Source organism: Acomys russatus, chromosome 12, assembly GCF_903995435.1.
Source record: "Acomys russatus chromosome 12, mAcoRus1.1, whole genome shotgun sequence".
Taxonomy (NCBI): Eukaryota; Metazoa; Chordata; class Mammalia; order Rodentia; family Muridae; genus Acomys; species Acomys russatus.
In genome coordinates this window covers 25752040-25773978 of record NC_067148.1, presented here as the reverse complement: position 1 = coordinate 25773978, position 21939 = coordinate 25752040, and positions in this window count along the sequence as shown.

Below are 21939 nucleotides of genomic sequence, written 5' to 3'. Positions count from 1 at the left end.
CTGGCCTCAACTGAATTGATCCTGCTGTCCCAATTTTTGCCTGTGTTGATCCTGTGCAATAAAGAGTAGGCGTTTTCTATTCTTCGCTGTGCAACTGAGTCAATCTGTGATCCCCATTAAAGTAGTGGCCAACACCTCTGGGCCAGGGTTCCTTGTGTTAAGAAGGTGGTCAGGCCTTGCTTTATCAAACCTCATATTGTACGGTCATCTTGGCTTTTCCAAACCAGTACTCTGTCCTCCTACCAAACAAAATAGATTGTGATTATTTTGTTCCCCCCTCAATAAAAATGCTAATTTGCCCTGGCTAATTTTGTCTGCAGAGGCAGCTCTGGCCCCAGTCTTCACAGCTGTGGCCACAGCCGTGTTATATGGCTAACCCAACGACCCTGTTTCCACATTTGTTCCTGTCTTCAAGCTAACGGCTCCTGTCAGCTACTTTCTCTTCACTGCATTCCACCCTTTAATGCTTTCCTCTTGCTCACATGGTAAAGTCTGAAGCATTGAATGGACCACTCACAAGGCATTGATTTGCTGCTTTGGCAATTTTTCATGTCACCAACTCTTTCATCCTTCCCTGGGGTGCCACTGTGGACCTTGGTACACTAGAACATCCATGTAGACTCTTTCCTCTGCCTGAATTATCTTGGCAGCTAACTAACTTTGCCTCACAGCCCCTGCTTATCTTGGCCTCTCTGGTCAGGTCCTCCTCCACAGATTTTCCTGACAAGGGTTCTGCAAGCTGAGTACCCCTCTAGATTCATAGCATCATCTCAAGAACAGGGAAGCTATTATCACTGGTGTCTATCCTAACAGACTGTGAGTGTTACCAGATCAGCATGTAACCTGAGTTTACCCTAGGGCCTGGCATGTGAAAAATACATAATAGATTAATTGTAGAAGAATGTTAATTTAGAACTTAGCTGTTCTGGCAAGAGATCTTATCCAAAGACCTTCTAGGTCTATGTGGTCCAGCTATCGAGAGATCACATCCAAAGATCTTCTAGTCTGTATGATCTGGCTGGAATATGAACATGCCTTTAATCCTGGAGACAGAGGCATATAGACTTGAGTTCAAGGCCAGCCTGGTATGGAGTAAGTATCAGGTAAAGAAAAGATTAGTTCCAGGCCTAGTGATGCATGCCTTTAATCCCAAACAACAATCTAATTGTACCTTCCTTCTGCAAAATAACTTTATCTTAAGTTAGTTTATAGAAGGAAGCACCCATGTTTGAAAGTGATATCTAATTGAGTAGCAGTTTTACAGAGCGAGTAGGGAGTTTTACCAGGACAGTAACAGAGAGATGGGTTGTAGAGAGAGAGAGAACTCAGGTGAAGATAGCATGAGCCAGGAAGTGAGAAGAAGCCAGAAGATTAAAGCAAATTGCTGAATTAGTTTGAGGTCAAGCAGAACAATTCCGGACTGAGAAAGAAGCCAGATTAAATAAATCAGCTGGGAGAGGAGTTTGAGCCAAAACAGCTGAGTTGAACCAGTCAGCTCAGAGCTCAGTAAGAACAAGAAAGGGTGAGCTTACTAAGCAGTAAGTCTCAGAGGCTGAAACATTCTAGGACTAGATTATATATATTGTATGGAGGCTAGAAGCTTCCAGGACTAGGCCTAGGTTAGCAGAAGGAGGCAGTTAGCCTCCCAGACAACAACTGAACCAGGAGAATAAAATGACTTTTACAATTAATGCTAAAGGATGGAGAGGAAAGGCATAATTGAAGAGTTCTAGCAGGCCCAGGTCTGGCAAACGCGAAGCTGGCAGCCTTGCCTTTCCCCATCCTTTCTCCCTTGTAAACCATAGTTATATCTCTAAAGCTAGCCATCAAGGGCTACTCACTTATTTGGCCACTTCCTCCTCCTGAGGCTGACCACCAAGGTCCACCTGTCAAAGCACTGAAGTCTGGGAAATCAAAAGCCCTCGTTGACTCACCTAATTAACATGCCCAATCAAAACATCCGGCTGCATCCCAGCCCATTCTAACACAGACCTCCCTCTCTCCCCCTTCAAAGTCATCTGGCCCAGGATTTCCCTGGTCTCCCCATGTATTAGAACTTCCTAGGAGGTTTGCTGAAGAAGAATCCCAGGTCCACCATCTACTGGTCAATAGGTCTAAGGAGATTCTGACTTTGGAGGCAGTACGAACAGCTTGATTTTTATCTAGTAGGTATTTGGGGTTTCGGATGCTCAGTCCAGTTTAGCAACTGCTGACCGTCACTTTTTCATTACAATAGCTCTGAACGCGTTGTTAACATGAAACTGTCCATGTAAGCTCTTTTCCCTTCTCAAAAGGTTACACTTTTTAGTTTCATGTCACAGTTATGTGCCTTTCATTTGTTTGTTTATTTGAGACAGAGTCATACTTTATAGCCCAGGCTGGCCTAAGTTCACCACGCTTTACCTCAAACTTTCCAGCTTCCTCAGTCTGCCACACAGGCATGCCCCCTCACAGCTGGCTTCACGCCGCGTTTAACTTTGCTTTTACTTTTCTATTACATCTTTATTTGTTTTAGGTGTGTGTGTGTGTGTGTGTGTGTGTGTGTGTGTGTGTGTGTGTGTGTGTGTGTTCCAAGTCAGGTCACCGGGCTTGGTGGCAATTGCCTTTACCCAGCAAGCTTGCATCTCAAAGACCCACATTTAGTTTTTCCAAAGTGCTCACACATCTTTAATCTCGTTTCTGCTCATGAAGACCCCTTTAAGGCAGTGGAGCTTTCCCCAAGTTGTGCTATTTTAGCTAGATGTGGAAGAATAGGGGTGAGGTGGCCCAGAAGGATTCACTAAAGGTCCCACAGAGTGTTGGTGGCATCACTGGCTCCACAGGCCTGATGCTCCATGTACTCTCTTCTGGGAGATGCACACACTTAATTCTAGAATGCCACACACCTTATTTCACATCTTATAATGTTTAATTTCTGCACTAAACATTTGCAATTAGCCTTAAAAAGAAATGATTGATGGTCTTCTCATTTTTAAAAAGGCTGCTGTACAGATACATAAAGGTAAGAAGCTGTTAGGAGAGGTTTTATGGCAGGTGGTTCTTGGCAGCAATCGCTTTTCTTTTACAGCAGTCTGGAAATTTTCCTGGGTAATAACTTTCTTTTCTTTTAACGGGCATAACATAAAGAGGTTCTAGGTAGTTGGATCATTATCAAATGATTTTCCAAAGACAACCATAAATTGTCAGTACCATTCAGGCAAAACGAAGACGTGCTCACCATCTGGAAATCCAATGGATAAATAAAGCATTGACTTTTTCCTTTCTTGTTGGTCACGATAGCCCGGCTCCCTGAAATGTAATTCCTTAAGAGGCACTTAGCCTGGGGAGCTGGGGGGAAGACGTTCTGAGAAAGGTATTCATGCAACTTCTCCGAGGGGTAAGGCTAAGCTGAAGAGGCAGAATGTTTCCATTCTGAAAATAATCACAAGGGAAAATCTGATGGGACTGAAAACAAGGACTGAAAACAAAACATAGTACTCATGTATGCATATTAACTAAATCAGGATTTTGCACCTTTGCTGTGTGAATATCTACGAGGCTAGGCGCTATGCTTAGCATTGGCTGGTCCATGGAAGAATGTCATAAATATCATATATATCTATATTTTATTTAGGTGTCAGGGACTTTAGGGTCACTGTGAGCTGTACAGTGAGTTCTAGAACATCCTGGACTACATGGTGAGAATGTGTTAAGAAGTTAAAAAAAAAATAATGGGGGCTGGAGAGATGGCTCAGAGGTTAAGAGCACTGTCTGCTCTTCCAGAGGTCCTGAGTTCAATTCCCAGCAACCACATGGTGGCTCACAACCATCTATAATGTGATCTGATACCCTCTTCTGGCCTGCAGGGGTACAAGCAGGCAGAGCAATGTATACATAATAAATAAATAAATTAAAAAAAAAAAAAAAGAAGTTAAAAAATAAATAAATAAATAAAAATAAGGAAAAAGAAAAAGAAACTATAATTACTGCTTTATTGATTGTCATTTATTATATCTTTTATTCTAGGCACTGTGCTTTAAAAACTATTAACTAAGCAAATTTTATAACTGTGTTGAAAAATCTTTATTTTTAATTATGTGTATGCATGCACATCTGTCTGAGGAATGTGTGCTCATGAGTGCAGGTGCCAATGGACGCCAGTAGAGGGCATCAGATATGCTGCAGATGTAGTTAAAGTTACAGGTGGTTGTGAGCGGCCTGTCCTGGATATGGAGAACCAGATTCAATCCTGTACAAAAGCAGCAGGGGCTGTTCGCCACTGAGCTCTCTCTCCAGCCCCAGGCTCCGCTAACTCTTACAACCTTGAAATGCTCATGTGATTGTTAATTTCACTTCCTCAAGTGGAGGTAAAGTAGAGTCTCTAAGGTCACACAGGCAGGAAGCAATGATGTTGAGATTTAAATCCAATCAGCTTGGTCCCAAATTCTGGCTGCATCAACTAGTAAGCTGGTGCAGTGGTATAGCAACTTGAGATGAACCTCCCTTGCCTGAGAGGATTTCTTTCTCTCTGAGAAAGAGGCATTGAAGCTGAGACTGAGAGTGGAACCTTGGATGAGAGTGCTAGAACTTACCAGAATGTGGAGGTGAAGGTCAGGAAGGCAGCAGCAGATCTAGAGCTGGAAGGAACTTGGAAGGCCAACATGCATAGATTCTACAGACGAGAGGATGAGGGCATGGATGTCAGTGCAGGAAGATGGATGGGATAACGAGATTCCTGGCTGCAGGAAATGTTGAAGGTGGTAGCCTGTGGTGAAATGGACATTCTTCTGTGGGGATGAGGATGAGACCTGAAGCCTCTTGCATGAGAGGCAAGTAACGCTCGCGCATGTGCACCAGTATATGTGTGTGTGTGTGTGTGTGTGTGTGTGTGTGTGTGTGTTTGTGTGTGTGCATGTATGTAGAGTATGGGGACTGATGTCTAATGTATTCTTCTATCACTTTCTACCTTGGTTTTGAGACAGGGTCTTCCAATGAACCAGGGGCTATGTTGGCTGGCCAATAAACTCTAGGAATCCACTTGTTTGTGTCTGCCAATGCCAAGATTGCAGATCTGTGTCCCAGCACCTGTCTTTTATGTGCGTGCTAGGGATCTGACCTCATGTCCTCATGCTTGTAAAGCAGAAACGCTAGCAACTGAGCCATCTCCCTATTCCCAGATTTCTTGTCCTTTTACTGTCACTTACTCAGCCTGAACTATAGCAAGACTATTTTTACATTGTGGACCGTGTAGAAAATGACAATATTAGTTGGGCATGGTGGCACATGCACTCGAGGAGGCAGAGTCAGGCATAGTTCTGTGAGTTCGAGGCCAGCCTGGTCTATAACATGAGTTCAGGACAGCCAAGGCTACACACAGAAACCCTGTCTCGAAAAAAGTGACAATATTCAGATGATAAGAGTAGGTTGCATGGAGGCAGCAGCTTGTGGCTAGTTGTGTCCATAAGACTTTAGGTGCTTGAGGCCCCACCCAGATGCCTGGATACCTGAGTCCATCCCCAGTACTTGTCCCATGAGTAAAGATCTGAGTTCTAAAATCCACGGATGAACTGTGATTGCCTTCCCTCTTGGGGCTGTCCAATCCCATGTTTTTAGTTCCTAGACTGTGCTATTCCCTTCCTTCCTGGTCCGGTCTCATGCACCTTTTGGTGTATAGGAACATATGGGCCCCTTTAGAAGTGGAATCCATATGTAAGAATTCCTTCTAACCAGGTTTTATAGTGTTCCATGTAGATCTTTATTCGTAAGGCAGCCACATAGCCATTTTTTTTGACCATCAACCTTTTTCTGTTGGACAAGATTACACTCTCATTAAGTTGTGAGGGACTGATAGGCCATTTGCTCTCCCAAGACGGTAAGAGGATTTGCCTTGTGAAAGAAGAGTTACCTAACTAAAGGGACACAGTGACATTGTCGGGTAAATGAGGTGGCCTCCCTCTACCAGTCACAGGGGGGACACCTGGGGTGTTGTTTTACCACACACTGCCTGTCATTTCAGCTCTGATGGGTGATACAGTAATAAGTCCATACTGTGAAGACATTTTAGGATTGTAACTTATACTCTGCTGTCTGGGAGTCTTGGAGTCCTGGCTGTAATTAGGCTCTTACAATTGCTGAACTGTTGCACAGAGGGTGACTAGTGGGGCACATGGGAAAGATGGTGTTATAAAGTAGATCTGATACCCTGGCTGTGCTTGCAAGTGGATGACTCCCTGGCTTAAGGGGTAATACACTTGAAAAAAAAAATCAGTTCCAGGCTGGGTAGAATGTCCATGGCTACCCTTTGTATAGAAGGAAGTGAACTGAAAGGCCTGAGATCCAAGGAAGGCAAATTTAAGGACTCCAGCAGGTAGCATACCAGGGGTGGACAGGGAGAAATTGCTCACCTGGCTTAGGAACTGTACTCTATGTATGTTTGAATGCATGTGTTTCATATGCAACTCCATCTTCGATACCTCATCTCTCTGTCTCTATTTTGACACATTGGTGCCAGATTCTGATTGATAAGGGCACATTTGGCCATGTTTCTTTATGTGATGGAGTTTTCCAGCTAGAGCACCATAGCCCTCCGTGATAGAATTGTCTCTGGTCAGTTACATACCCAGCTGAGAGAGGCTTAGCAGAAGCAGGCTTTTCATCCCAGCATGGGCTCAGCCAATAGCTTTCCTGTAGGAAGTTTGACTTTAAGTGGAGGGCATGGCAGTAGTTAATTGCTTAGCTCTTCTGTTCAGCCTCACTTGCATATGGGCAAGATGCCTCCCACCTCGCCTGCTCTCATGCCTTCCTCACTACATTAGACTGACTCCTATAAAACTCTTCCTTCTTTAAATTGATCGTAGGGGCGAAATTAGTGCCATATTCTATATGTAATCTATATTCTGCAATTAATGCCATGGTCTGTGAATGTTCTGTAAGAGCCTGTTCTCCAGGTGACTTCACTTCTTCCTGCGTTCTGGGAATGGCCACGCACTGCCATAAACTAGACCTGCTAGCAGTTTCCAGAAACTCCACTGGAGCGATTAGCTGAGATAAAACAAGACTCAGTCTCCACCCAACCTGTCTAAGGAACTGTGAAGTTTCCACAGCCTCACCTATCCCACCCCTACAGGAACTGTGAAGTTTCCACAGCCTCACCTATCCCACCCCTCCAGGAACTGTGAAGTTTCCACAGCCTCACCTATCCCACCCCTCCAGGAACTGTGACCAAAATCTGCCTAGCCTAAGAACATAAAAACCCTAAAATTCTTCTGTTTGGGGTCGCCTCATTTCTGTGGGCAGGTGGACCCCAGCGCACTGGAACATTAAAGCCTCTAGCTTTTGCATCGACCCGGTCTCCGTCTCTCTCATTTGTTGGTTCCCAGTATAGACTCTCCTGATCAGAATCTTAGAGCTTCAGTCCTGAAATTTTATCACAATAAGAAAAGTAACAAATGCTTTAATAATAACCTCTATAGAGGAGCCTTTTGTTCCCTCCCTCCCTCTCTCCCTCCCTCCCTCCCTCCCTCCCTGCTCTAGTATTTCTGTCCCTTCCTGCTTCTCACTCTGTGTCAGAATATAGCCTTGTCTGTTGAGCTGTCTGAGTTTTCTAGTGGGCATTTAACTTCCATTGTTCCTTTAGTTGGAAGACACAGCTAGTGTTTACTGTGGTGTACAAGTAGGAAAAGGATACTACGGACAGGGACGTGTCTCATTCGTCGTTTAGGGTGAGATCTTATTTATAAAATTTCTGAGCACATCAAGCACAACTGCCAACTATTTCTAGATACTAAAACAGGGGCCCAATCCAAAAGTGAGCATGTAATTGCTCCCTAATCATTATTGTTCTTAGGGTATGTGACACCCCAATACATTGATCAGTTTTCATCACTGCGATCAACAGTTGTAACATCGACAACCTGAGAGCGTTTTGCTCCTGGATTCCAAGGTGTCAGTAATCATGACAAGCAAGTGTGGCTGAGGCGGAGCAGTTCGCATCATGGTAGATGAGGAAACACGAGGGTGGGGGTGGGGGTGGGGGGGTGAATACAGATCTTTAGATCTTTTTCTTCTGTTACATCCCGTGTTAGTTACTTTTATGTTGCTGTAATAAAAAACCATAGCCAGAAGCAACTTAGAGAGAGAGAGAGAGAGAGAGAGAGAGAGAGAGAGAGAGAGAGAGAGAGAGAGAGAGAGAGAGAGGAGACTGTATTTGGGCTTCCAATTCCAGAGTTCGTTATGGTGGGGAGCCATGACAGCGAGGAATAGATATGGTGGTGGAGCAGGAAGCTGAGAGCATGAACTGGGTGTGAGGTAAGGCTAGACACACTCGAAGTTCACCTCACTGAAATACTTCTTTCAGCAAGGTCACACTGCTTCATAAACCTTTCCCAATAGTACCGACGCCCAGTACCAATTGTTCAATTGTCTGAACCTATGGGGGACATTCTCATTCTGACCACTCCCCCCTCTCCCCTTTATTCCATACAAGCCCTCAGTTCACAAATGATGCCACCCACATGCAGGGCAGGTCTGAAATGCTCTCCAAAACACACACACACACACACACACACACACACACAGACACACACAGACACACACACACACACACACACCTTAATCTCCTAGGTAATTCTAAATCTAGTCAAACTGACCATCAAATTAACCACCATGACGTGGTTGGTTTTATATCACTATTTTAGCTCTGGAGCCTGGGGGGCTGCAGTGAGGGAATTCTGCTTAGCTGCTACAGCAGAGGGGTTTTGCTGACCTGGGTACTCTAAGACGGATTGGCCAGGTTTCTTCTCCTTTATATCTCTCTCATTTTCCTCACTTTCCAGTAAGTCAGCATGGGCAAAGCCTTTACATGAAGGGAGCAGAGAAGGCAGCAGAGAACTGAGATATCTAAAAGCCTGGGCTTGGAAACAGCGTACTGTCACACTTCCTTCCTCTCCTGGCCAACGTGAGTGCCATAGCCGAATGGCAAGTGAGTGCAAAGATGGGTGAAGAATTGGAGCCGAGACTGCGACCTGCTGCACTAGTGTACAGTACGTTCATTAACTGCAGTATGCTGTTTTCTTCTTGGTGGGAGTGATAAGGAATGGAAATAGAGATTGCAAAGATCCAGGCCAAAGAGAGGCGACCCACAAGGTCAATGTTAGTTTGCCTTGTGGGCTTGTTATGTGCACATATATACAGCATTAAATGTAAAGGAGACACGGGCACTTTAAAAATCCAGCCAAATAAACCTTCCCTTTGTTTTCCTGGGTCATCTCCATCCCCCACTCCCCTACAGATAGTGTGTGTGCTCGTGCTGTAATTTATGCTTTAATTCTTACCTTAGCTTATTTACTCAATTAAAAAAGAGATTCAAGCGTAGAAAACTCCATCACTCATCATCCAGTAAGATTTACTCTAGAAAGGGGTGCATACAATTTTTGCAGGCTCATTAACTATTCGTTTTTTTAATTGCATATTCTGGATGCTGTTGGTTTATGTAAATGCTTCTTTCGTGTTCAAAGTGACCTTGTTTATCACCTCTGAGTCAAAAAGAAAACTATTGCTTATTAAAGAATGAGGCGACAGGTCACCTCTTGAGGTTTTTCTGAAAGGGCTGTCACCAGATAAACTGGGAAAGTTTGATTTAATACCAAGTGGTCCTTTTGGGTCATGGAAAGAACATTTATTTTAATAACTGTTTGCAGGCACAGGCCCTTGCCCTAAATAAAATGATGTAAGTATTAGTTTACAGGCAAATTTGAAAGGAAAAAAAGTCAGCTAGAGGAGAGGATTAGGTGAAATTCCTTAACAGATTTTTTTTTCAAGACTGCATGGACTCTTTGTGTCTGTCTTGAGCGTGTTACACTTTAATGAGATTATTTTGACGTTTTCAATAGGTTTGAGCAGCATGCATAACAAAGATTTCTTTCTGTTGCCCTTTCCTCCTAAGGAAATGTCTTTCTGTTGGGTTAGCAGTTGATAGTTGAGTTATTATGCCCAGTTGTTTTGATTTATATATTCCAGTCTGCCTGTAGCCTTTTCTACATGCTGCCTGCCCTGGGCTTTGTCTGCACATGGACGCAAGTCAAGCGCCTTTCTTCTCTCCCTACATAGTCTGTTTGTGGCATGGATTTCACATCAGTGTGTATTCTACAGCTTGCTCCTCGCACACACAGTCCTCCAGCTCCCATCACTCCAAGGAAGTGTTGGTAGATGTGGCTCTCTTAGCGGTAGACTGTTACACTGAAAGAAATACTTTATGCCCAAGATCCCAGTTGTCTTACTATTAAACTGAAGATTTGGGTAAATAGTTCCTTTCAGAGCTTAACATTTCTGGATTTTTAGGAGCTCTCTAGGCTCCACCCTCTAATGCTGACTGAGCATTTCCAGGACAGTAGGAGACTCATCAACTACCCAGAGCTTGTTTGAATCAGTATAGGGACAGGATCTGCAGGTCTATGTCAAGGCCTTTCCCAACCTCACCCAGCCTTGCATCTCCACTAACCTTCCTTCTTCCAGACTCTTAGTATACAAATGCCTGTTCTTTGGTACAGGTGTGTGCATTTGGTAGACTGAGTTTACTTTAGTCCCTTCCCTTCTTCCCTTCCTTCCCTCCCTCTCCTCCCTTCCCTCTTTTTCTCCTCTTCTTTAATTTTTCTGTTTTCTGCCTTTTGTTCCAGCCTTTTCCTTCTTCCTTCCTTCCTTCTTGCCTTTCTTTCTTCCTTCTTTCATTCCTTCCTTCCTTCCTCCCCTCCCTCCTTCCATTTCTTTCTTTCTGTCCTCTCCCCCTTCTCTCCTTCCCAGTGCTGTGGATCGAACCTAAGACTATGCTAGTGTTCCTGCGCAAGTGTCCTCTACCACTGAGTTACATCTCCATTTCTTGTTTATTTTCTTTTATTGGGGTGAAGGATTGCAGAGTCTCCCTACCTAGTAGATCCAGACTGGTTTCTAACTCAATTTGTAACCTTCTCCTCTTCACTGATGGAGTGCTGGGATGGCAGACACACAGCACCATCCTAGGTTCATCGTCGTTTCTTGATGTCCATGAATTCCTTGTGGACAAGATTGTAGCTTTTCTTTCTTGTTACCTGATAGTAGTTTATTTAATGGTGAAGCTACACTATGCTCCAGACACTGCATGTGAGTTGGCAGTGAAATGTATATCCAGAAAGATATAGAAGAAAAGCAGGTTGAGTTTCAAGGATAATAAAACATTCCCTCCTTGGTCACCAATATAAGTTTCCTGCCACTCTGGTTTCCTTTTGAAACAACACCATATCCTAGGGGCTGTCCTGTTCTAAGGTGAAAATTATACTCGTGAGTTCCACAGTTATCTCATGCGAATACCTGTGGGTGTTTTTAGAATTCAGTGGTCTGGAGACTCTGTGGAGGGGTGCTTCATGCATTTGATAAATCCAGTAGCTAAAACATCCACATACATATGTACATTCACTGTAATTTCATATGTATGCATAAATGTGAATGTGTGTGCATCTTCACCTGTTCATGTGTATATTTGTTACACACACACACACACACACACACACACACACACACACACACACATACACACACATGCAATGCCACTATCAGTAAGGCTTGTAATCTGTAATCAGGGTTTAATTGCAATGGTTCTCAGTCCCTTTGGGGTTTCATATCAAATATCTTACCAAATACCTCATCTGTAAGATATTTACACTATAATTCATAACAGTAGCAAAATTACAGTTATGAAGTAGCAATGAAGTACATTTTATGGTTGGAGGTCACCCCAGCATGAGGAACTGTATTAAAGGGTTGCAGTGTTAGGAAGGTTGAAAACCACTGATTGAACAACTCACGTCTGGATTCCAGAGCTGGAAAAGTGTGAGGGCACATGTGTGGGTATGTGTGAGTGACCGTGTGTACATGCATGTGGAGGCCATAAATTGACATCAGGTATCTTTCTCCATTGCCTCCATGTTATATACTAAGGCAGGCTCTATTTTATTTTTTTATTTATTTATTTTTATTTATTTATTTATTTATTTTTGGTTTTTCGAGACAGGGTTTCTCTGTGTAGCCTTGGCCATCCTAGACTCACTTTGTAGACCAGGCTGGCCTCGAACTCACAGCGATCCGCCTGCCTCTGCCTCCCGAGTGCTGGGATTAAAGGCGTGCGCCACCACGCCCGGCTCTGAGGCAGGCTCTATTGATGAGCCTGTAATTCTCAGATTTTGCCTAGTCCAGCTAGCCGGCTTGCTCTCCACTTCCCAAGTGCTAAGAGTCGAGGTGGGTTGATATGCTGAAGACCCAAGTGCCATGGTATCTCCTTGTACCACAAGAACCGCTGTTTCCCACAGAGCCCTCTTCTGAGGGCTCTCAAGTTGTTCTGATCCCTCCCTACCAGTATGGTGCCCATATCCTCACTACTTAGTATGCTGCTATTTAATGACCATAGGGCAGTGACCATGCTCCAGGCTTGGTCCTCACTTTATTGCTACTGGAAGGTGGGGGTTTTAGAGGAAAGGCCTAGAAGGAGGTGTGACGTCATGGGGGCAAGCCTGTGGGGGAGTGTGAACACTGCTCTTTCTCTATTCCACTTCTCTGCTCTGAGGAGAGCAGCTTCTCTCGTGCACTCCCACCAGGACTTACTGTGCTGGCATATGACTAGATGAGTAGAACTCATCAGTCGCGATTGGAAACCTCTAAGCCTGTAAGTTCAAATAACCAACCCCCTTTTCTTTATAAGGTGATGCATTTCAGATATTTGTCACAGTAACAGAAAGCTTACCAACACAAACCATTTGCTATTCTTATTTTTAATGGCAACTTTGTCTTCCTTAGATAATGTATTTATGTTACTTAATTGTGTGCTCTGAAAATTTCCTACAGATTGCCCACTTTTTTTGACCATATTTATTTCTTTTCTGTCTACTAGAGACTTTGTTAACTTATGGAGCTTATAGGATTCACTTTCCTATGTTTGTGGTTGAATAAAGATGGAAGAACATCAAAAGAAACGTAAGGCTAGAACTCTCATCCCTAAAATGCCTTGAATTTTCATGACAATGCTTTGATTTTTACAGGTCAGAGATGAAAACACTTGACTGAGCCTTAAACACTTTAGCTCTTTGACACTTCAGGCCTTTGCAGCTTGGTTTCTGCCTCCAGAGAGTTAGTACTGCTTCCCTCTGTAAGGAGTGCTAATTTATATTAAACATTCAGAGCAATATTAGCATGCCCTGAACATGAATGCCAGCCATTATCCTTCATGCCCTAAACTTCTTTTGTCTGTAACCATGGATCTGCTTATTTCATTGTCATTTTAGTGTCTTTACAAATTTTGTACTTTGGTATTTTTAATTTAAATACATTTGTACAGAAATTTAATTTTCACAAATTATAATGGTTTTATGAGAGTCACACAACCTATTGGCTGTTGTTGGACATTTATGTTTTTCCTTACTTAAAGAAAACCTGATCATAGATATACCTACAATTAGCAGATTAACACAGTTTTCTTTTTAACACTGACACATGTAGGTAGAGTGTATGGCACTCAATACCTGTTTATGTTAATGTGCAGTGATATTGGGGTTTAGCCATAAGCTTTCATTTCTAAATAACCAAATCTTCACCACTAGTTATTTTGAAGTATACAATGAACTGTTGATATTCATAGCTCATTTTTACATTGTCAAATATTAGAAATTATTCTTTATACCTAAGCACACCACTGGTTTTCCTTCTCTCTTTTTTTTCTGTTTTGAATGATGGTCTTATAATAATTCCCAGAAGTGGTCTCTGCATTAATGTGTATAAGTATCTTATGGGTCATGTCTATGTTTATGATGCCTTCTGATGGAGTATACCAGGAGACATGGGTGTTTCACAGTTCTGGTAGCACGGAGAAAGGTTTTGGCAATTTAGCCATAGGGTCTGGTGTTTTAAACAGTCTCTTTGGAGAGGTAGTGATCCAGGAAGGAGGAATGACATCAGCTTTTCCTTTCTCCATACTGGCTGCTCCTTCCTCACCAACACAACATAAAACAGATAAGGTGGCTGTGGAGGTCAGCTGTGTGGACTCACTCCAATTCCCTCCTCACTGCCTACTATAACTCTTTCTTACTAGCTCACTCCTTGCTTTTAATTTTCTTTTTGCAACTCACGGTGTATTTATAAAACAAAAACCTCTATCAGAATGCAACTTTCACTGGAAAGAAAATTGAAACAAACAAATATTGTGACTCTAGTCCAAGTAAACACTGATTTTGGTAAATTTCACTGCCAGACAGTCTATAGTAATCATGTCTACCCTTATTAGCCCCAGAGACACTCAGTTGCAAGGTAAGAGTTTAAACAATAATTTTTAGTCAGTTCTCTGAGTTAAGTACTTTCAGTTCTCTGATGGTTGGAAGCTTGGTTAAAAGCATCTGGGACTGAGGTGCTGGGAAAGTCAGCTAACACTAGAAGCAGCTGCTGAGGCTGTCTACACACAGCAACTATATTAGTCTACACACTCCTCATGGTCCCTTTGCCAACAACTCTCCACCAAGCTGTTGTTCTTCCAGGAAGAACTTCTGAATAGCTTCAGCATCCCTAAGGTCAAGTGATTTGGACAGATCCTGTCTTTCCTCGGCAAGCTTCTAGTTCTTTCTTCATTCTCGAAGCTTGTTCTTGAAGCAGAAGTACGTGCAATCCAAGAAGAAGCAGTATCAAATGAAAAGGATCTCACACACACACACACACACACACACACACAAACCTGTTGCAGTAGTCTATTCCTGCCAATCGTCTTTGCTGCTCCAGGGCACGTGCTGGGTACAGCACTGGCTGAGCAGTGGCTAGCCCCAAGTGCTTGGAAGAGTGTAAGTTGCTCACAGCCACTGATTAGGACCGGAAACACTAGCTCACTTCCTCCTCATGTCTTCCCAGGCTGTCCTTGGAGGCCTGCCTTTGGGTTCCCCATCTGGTTTCCTGACCTTCCTCCACCCCTCTGATTGCCTCTCTGGCTGTATCCTCATTCACTTGCCATCAGGAGGCTCCTAAAATGCTGTGTATGCATGTGAGGAACCATACTCTCTGCCCTGAGGAATCCCCATCAGGCTTTTGGGAGACGCATAAATTCTTGATTAACGATACATCTGCCCAGCAGGTAATAAAAACAGTCTCTTGGGTGCAAAGAGCAAACACAAGGAAGGGGCTGAGATCCGAGCACTGCACAGTCAATGTCTTAGGTACCACAGGGTCAGGCCTCTATGCTGAGCTGCTGTTTCTCTAGAATAGCAAAAACACATTCTTAAAAACACACGCAGAGGAAGAGAGCCATTCATAAGTATTTATTAAAGTAGGGCATATCCACATATTATGTCCATATAATCATATAATTCCACTTATAGGTATAGACTCCACAGAAAACAGTACCTATGATTTGCCCAGAAGCATGTGCGAGCATGCTTATAGCAATGTTATTCATAAACCATAAACTAGAAACAGAACGTGCATCTTGGGAATACAGGCAAAATAAAGTGTTAAGTATGCATACAAAGGGGCATTATTCAGAAACAAGAGTGAGCTCCTTAAGCTACTTGCTTCCGTATGAGTCTACCACGAGTCTACGGCTCTAATGATGAGGAAAGGCTGCCAATCACAGGGGAGTTATTTGAATCTGTTCATCGTCAGCCTGGTGCAGAGCTGACTGCTGGAGTTTGGGTAAGGCTCTAGTGCCTGATCTGCCCACCGGATGTGAAAAACAGCTCTGAATTATGACTGCAAATATAACAGATAGAGGGGATTGTAGAACTCAGCCTAAGCGGTGTCCTCATTATCTACTCTTTGGAAGTGTTTTTGTTGTTGTTAGGCTGCTTCTGGCATCACTACTCACCAGTTAACGTGGAAGATGATAACTAGCCATGACATCAGTGTACACATCTGCTCTCCTCACCATCTCTAGTAGGATGCAGAATCATGCCCTGTATATCCTGTTGCATCTACCGCTTGCTTTGGTGCCTGGCATGTTGATGATGATCAATATATTTAGAGACACTATTTGCTAAGGAGGGAATAAAGCATTTCTGGGATTTATGTAACTAATGATTCAGCCAAACAGTTATAGAAAAAAAATTGCAACATAGTTAGAAATCAGGGGAGTACTGAGTGGCTGCTGGAGAATTAGCTTTCTGGGAGCAGACATGGCTGTTTTCTCCAGTATTTCTTCTAAAACATGTTAAAAGAAAAGGCCAAGGCTTAGTTAGGAAGCATTTTCTTATCTGCAGAAACTTTGCTACGTACTTGTGAAATAATCTCATTTAACGTCCACCCTCCTAATGAGGTGTATGGTATTTAATAAAATTAATAGTGATATATTATTGAAGCCATTTTACAGATTAGTAGTTTGAAGTGAACCAAGGAGTAGGTCCTCCAAGGTCACATAGCTTTTCCTGAGTCAGGAGTGTTGCTCCTTAGCCATCTGGCTTCAAAGCTTAGATTCAAAAGCAGAATGATAGCTTCTAGTAGAAGTAAAGAGGCCCGTGAGGCCTGGGAATGGAAGACAGAGGCCAGGTTTGGCAAAGACTAGAGTACTTAGGTAGATGATCAGGGCAATACAGAGACAGGACATGCGGCATGCATCAATACTAGTGGTTTTAACTTTTTTTCCTGCAGCAGGTCTAGTGCTGAGCTCTTGAGGTACCAAGGTGATGGATACATGGTCCCTAGGACTTGAGTCTTAGGTAACAATGCCGAACCCAGCTATGGGAGTCTGGAGCAAGAGCTAAGTGAGTCTTGAGGTAAGAATGAATAAGTGATGCCCATTGGGTAGATCAGAGTAGGGGTTCAATGTTTACTACTTGTATTGTCCTTGGTTAGTGCAATAGTTTGAGCAGACCACCCCTCCCCCCAGGCCCCGATCCACTAGGCACGATGTTCTTCTTGTAGGTTTCTAGGAGCCTCTGGGTCCTTCTATTTCCCCATCTCCCATATTTCTCTTACCTAGAGTCCTAGTAGGATGTCCTCACATCTATTCCAATCTCCTGGTAAGTGAAGACTTTCGTGGGACTTACCTTTTGGGATAGTGCCCCATAACTCTGGTACCCCATATTTGACCACCTCCACTTGGTGGGGAGGCCTAGTGGAACTCAAAGAAATAATAAGCAGGCTACCAAATGAGGCTTGATAGCCTATGACCATATAGTCGGGGAGGAGATCCCCCTTGGTCATAGACCTAGGGGAGAGGAATAGGGTGAAAGCAGGAGGGAGGGAGGAACGAGAGGGTACAAGTGATGGGATAACAATTGAGTTGTCATCTAAATAAATTAATTAAATAAAAAAAGAATAAATAAGTTGTGATTTTCTAAGCTAGCCCCTTCTTTCTCTCAAATCCCAGGGTGAGATTAGCTGTGAGCGAAAGGTAAAGTGACGTTACCATGGAGAAAATATGCCTTGGAATATGGAAAGAATGCTTTCCCAGGAACCTCCTCCTTGCAGATATTTCTTCTGTTCCTTTTTTAGCCAATCTTGGTGAGTCTTTCAGGCAAGATTCCCCATTTTTATTCAGTAAAGGGATCATTGTGTGGTACAAAATAAACCAATTGTAACACTAAGTGGCATGGCATGGACAGAAAGGTCCAGGGAACAGCAATACCTGGTAGATGCCTGGTAGCTGTTCATATGTCTCCTACTACTTCAAAACCTATGAGGGACCTGGCTTCTGTCCTCTTGTCTTGTGCCTTGACAGCTGCTCCTCATCCTTTAAAGAGTTCTGTATGTGTAAGCTATATAGAAAAAGTTTCTGTTGCTTACAGGCAGTGAGTGCAAAGGCTGTACATTTAGGACAGTGAGGGGAACAGGTTATAGTTTGTGCAAGAAGGGACTCTCTGCTCTTTAATGTTGTATCTCAGTGTCTACTTTGATGTCTTACTGATGCTAAGTCCTCAGTGAATGTTATCTGAATTAAAAAAAAAAAAAGCGTGAACAAATGAACAGACACATCATCTTCCATCATTTGGCCACTGTGGTCATGTAGACATGGTTTAGCACTGGTGACAAATCCGATAAGGCAGTGTCTCTAAGCCATCATGCCAATCACTCTAATCCAGCCAAGAATACTTCCTGTTTTGTGAGTAAAACAAAGCACATCTTCATTTTTATAGCAGCCACCATTTCTCCTGAGAGAAACGGGGTTATTGTAATTCCAGCTTAGCTGAAATATGTAAGGCTTACTCATCCTGCGCATAAAATTGATAACTTGTGCATCTGGGACTGTCTATCTCTTTCCTATTAATCCATTTTAGACTTTATAAGTCAACTGAGCATTCAGCTTTTGAGAAATGATTCTGGAAAATCGTTTTGCATAAGTACTAGTAAATACTGGCGTGTGTTCCTGGCAGGGGATGGAAATAGTCCATTTGGTCTCTGGTGGCCCCAGGAGCAGAAACAGTGGCTGGAGACTTGGCGGAGTTTGGATGGCAACAAGCATGCACTGGTCAGTTTTACTTTCCATTTAATGAGGATGATTCATTTTAGAATTGCACAAGGGAGGACCACAAGGCAGATGAGAGAGATGTACAAATGCATATCAATAGAATGACTGGGAGCAGGAAAATGGTTAGCTTTCTTCTTCGGGCTCATGAATGTGGCCAGTTGGAAGGTTCTAATGAGGTTATTAGGTTTATGCCTGTAGACTGTAAGCATGGCCAAGCTGTTAATCTTTTTTGTAAATTGTGAGCTACAGGATATTTTGCAGCTATAAGATGACAAGGATATTGGCAACTTCAGCCTGTTTAATTCCACCACTGGCCATCTCTCTGTGCTGAAGGAATGGGAATTAAAGCTCCTTAAAAAAAATACCCAACTGTTTATAGACCTGAGAGACCTCAAAGTCCATATAAGCTGAGCAAGCACCATAGTTTAGAAAGAAGGAACCATGATACTGGTTTGGTTCTGGGTATGTTAGGGTGTGGAGATGAGTTCAAATAAGGTCTGTGGAAACACATAAAAGGAAGATGAAGATAATTAACTAAAGTAAAAAGCAAAATTTTTTCATCAAATATTTTGTGGCAGACTTATGATACAAAGCTAGGAAAAGAAAATGCTGCAATTTTCTATTTGCATGTTTTGTTAGTGGAGCCAGTTTGTTTGATTTTTGAAGAAATTAATTCTTTATAACTGATCCTCCACTAGTGCAAATTCTTTTATTAATGATTATGCTTAAAGTTAAATTTTTTCTTACTTCTTCAATTAAGTATTTAAAGCGGTATGCCACCTACATGAGGTTACACAGTCTATGGATTAATCCTGTAATATCACATACATGACCCTGGTTATGAAGTGCATAAAAACAAAACAAATAAGGACAATTTGGTGTTGGAAAGTAATGCTCTTGTTGGACTGCATCAGGCCTAGCAAGTGATGGAGGCCAATTTTGCATGCGATAAACTGGGGTCTAAGAAAGGCTCTAGGGATGTTAGTACAGATGGTGGGACCAAAGGCAGTGGCATGATAGAAGGGGGCCTTAAGGATGGAGACCTGGTTCAAGTTATTTTCTGAAACTGCAAGTCTCACCCCCAATTTCTCATTAGTTTAAGCAACACTAAAGAATCAGGAAGGTCCCCAGCTTAGGGTTAGTATGTCTGATGCATCTGACGAGAGTAACAAAAACACACAAAAAAGTACTGAGTAACTGAACTCAAGTCATGGCAAAGGGTATCAAAATCAGGAAGCCAGAATCCAGGTAAGAGTTCCTTACCTCTCCCTTTTTCTCAGACATGAGAAGGTGTACACACACACACTTGTATGTGCCAACACAGACAGACACATCCATGGATGCAGGCATGCATGCGTATACCCCTACAGGTTGAATTGTGTGATGCTGCCAGTGTTCTGATTCTGATGTCCCGGGAGGATTCTGGAATAAGGACCATTTCTTAGTTGGCATCTGGCATCCAGACTCCTCCCACACACTTTTGCTGTAGCCATACTGATCACAATCAGAGAGGGCTCTATGCTGACTCAGGAGAAATTGCCACATGCCAGCTCCCTAAAGATCTTTAGGTGGGGGCATGTGCACCACTGGGTGCCCCCATTTGCCTGAAGTTTCCCAGGATAGGATGCAGAGTGGCCAGGGGACACCTCAGCTGTTCTCCCAATTGTTTCCTTCACCTCCACTTTTAGGGAATTTCTTTTCCTTTTCATATATATATATATATATATTCCCTAACAATGTTTGTGGCAACTCTCACCCTCTCTGCTTGACAGTGGTGCTTATTAGTGTTCCAAGGCTTTTTTATTTTTTAAATTATAGAAAGACCAAATGATATACTCTTGATAATTTCATACAATGTTTATTGACTCATTAGCGCTATTACTATGAAGTGTATAAGCTGAGTGTTGAAAAAAAAAATCCTTTTCACAGTAGCGGGGCTGCAGTTTACCACACAAGAGAATCTTACTTCCTCTGAAGGAAATAAAAAGAATATGGGGTAACATTCCAGAAAAATGTAGAGTGAGGAAAGGGCAAAAACATCATTTCACTTATATGAGGTATCAAAATAATCACAGTCATACAGATAGAATCTAAAATTGTGATTATCAGTGCTGAGGGAAGAGGTGTGGGCTGTTTAGTGCTGAATGGTGACAGAGCTTCAGCTGGGAAGATGAAAGATCTGGAGACTAATGGTGGGTGATCATAGGTCAGCACTCGATGCTACCGAAGTGTGCGTTCAGAGATGGGGAAAGCAGAAAGTTGTGTTTTATATATTTTACATCCCTTAATGTGGCTAACACAATGAAGGTAAAATGAAGGCAGAAGGACAGAGGTCCACAGGGACCTTTAACAAAGCCACATTCCTTGTGGTCACCTTCCTTTCTCTCCTAGGTTGTTTCTATGACAAGATTCCTGCTGAACATGGCCTGGTGGAAGCCATACTCTGAGGGCTTCTTAGCAGGTTTCTCTAGCTGTGACTCCATGAGTGACATCCACAGTTTCTCGCCTTAAACGGGAACAAGGTGAGACAATAGGGCTTACCAAAGAATGCAAAAGGTACCCTATGAGCATATACAGGGGGAGGTAATCCCCCTCAGGAACAGTCATAGGGGAGGGGAATAATGGGAAAATGGGAGGGAGGGAAGAATGGGAGGATACAAGGGATGGGATAAACACTGAGATGTAACAAGAATAAATTAATTAGAAAAATTAAAAAAAAAAAAGAATGCAGAAGGATCATCCTCGGTTTCTGGCTTCTCACTGCCAGACCCCACTTCCCCAGCGATCCTTTATTTATTGTACAAATACAAGAAAGCAGTATTTTTTGAATGCCTTTTGAAATGCCCTCTTGAAACCAGCATTTTCCTAGAGAGATTTATTAAGTTCTTAGACACTGCCAGCAACCACTTCTCATATAATAAAATTTGCCTCAATGAAGGTTATTTTAAACACTTTGGCTTTCAAGAATTATCTGTAAAAAATGTGAATATAGTTTCTCCTATTACCACTGAGGCCCATGTCACCTGGGAGTACTTTCTGAGAATATTAACATTATAATATCACCCTGAAATTTTTCATTAAGAAAAAAGTCATTCTTCATATACCTAAAGCAATTAATTATTAAGCACTACAATAAGCTACTCCAATCTTATTCAAATATGCTCCGAAAATACCAACCTAATAGGACCTTGTTCTGGAAGGAGTTCTTCAGCTTTCAGCAGATGGAAAATGCTTTTGGAATGTCAGTTTGAAGAGGGCTTCAGGCTTAGAATGGGTTTATAACCTCCAATGTCTTATTAACTTATATGGCATTGACTGGGCCCTGAATTGTCTTGACTCTCCATTTTCCAATCTTCAAAATGAGACTGATGCTAATTCATATCCAGTAGAATTGCTGGGAGAATTAGCAATAGTGAGGGGACTCTAAAGGAGATACGGAGCTGCACTCTACCACTGTCTTCTTGTTCGTTTTTAATTTCAATCTCTCTCTCTTTCTCTCTCGC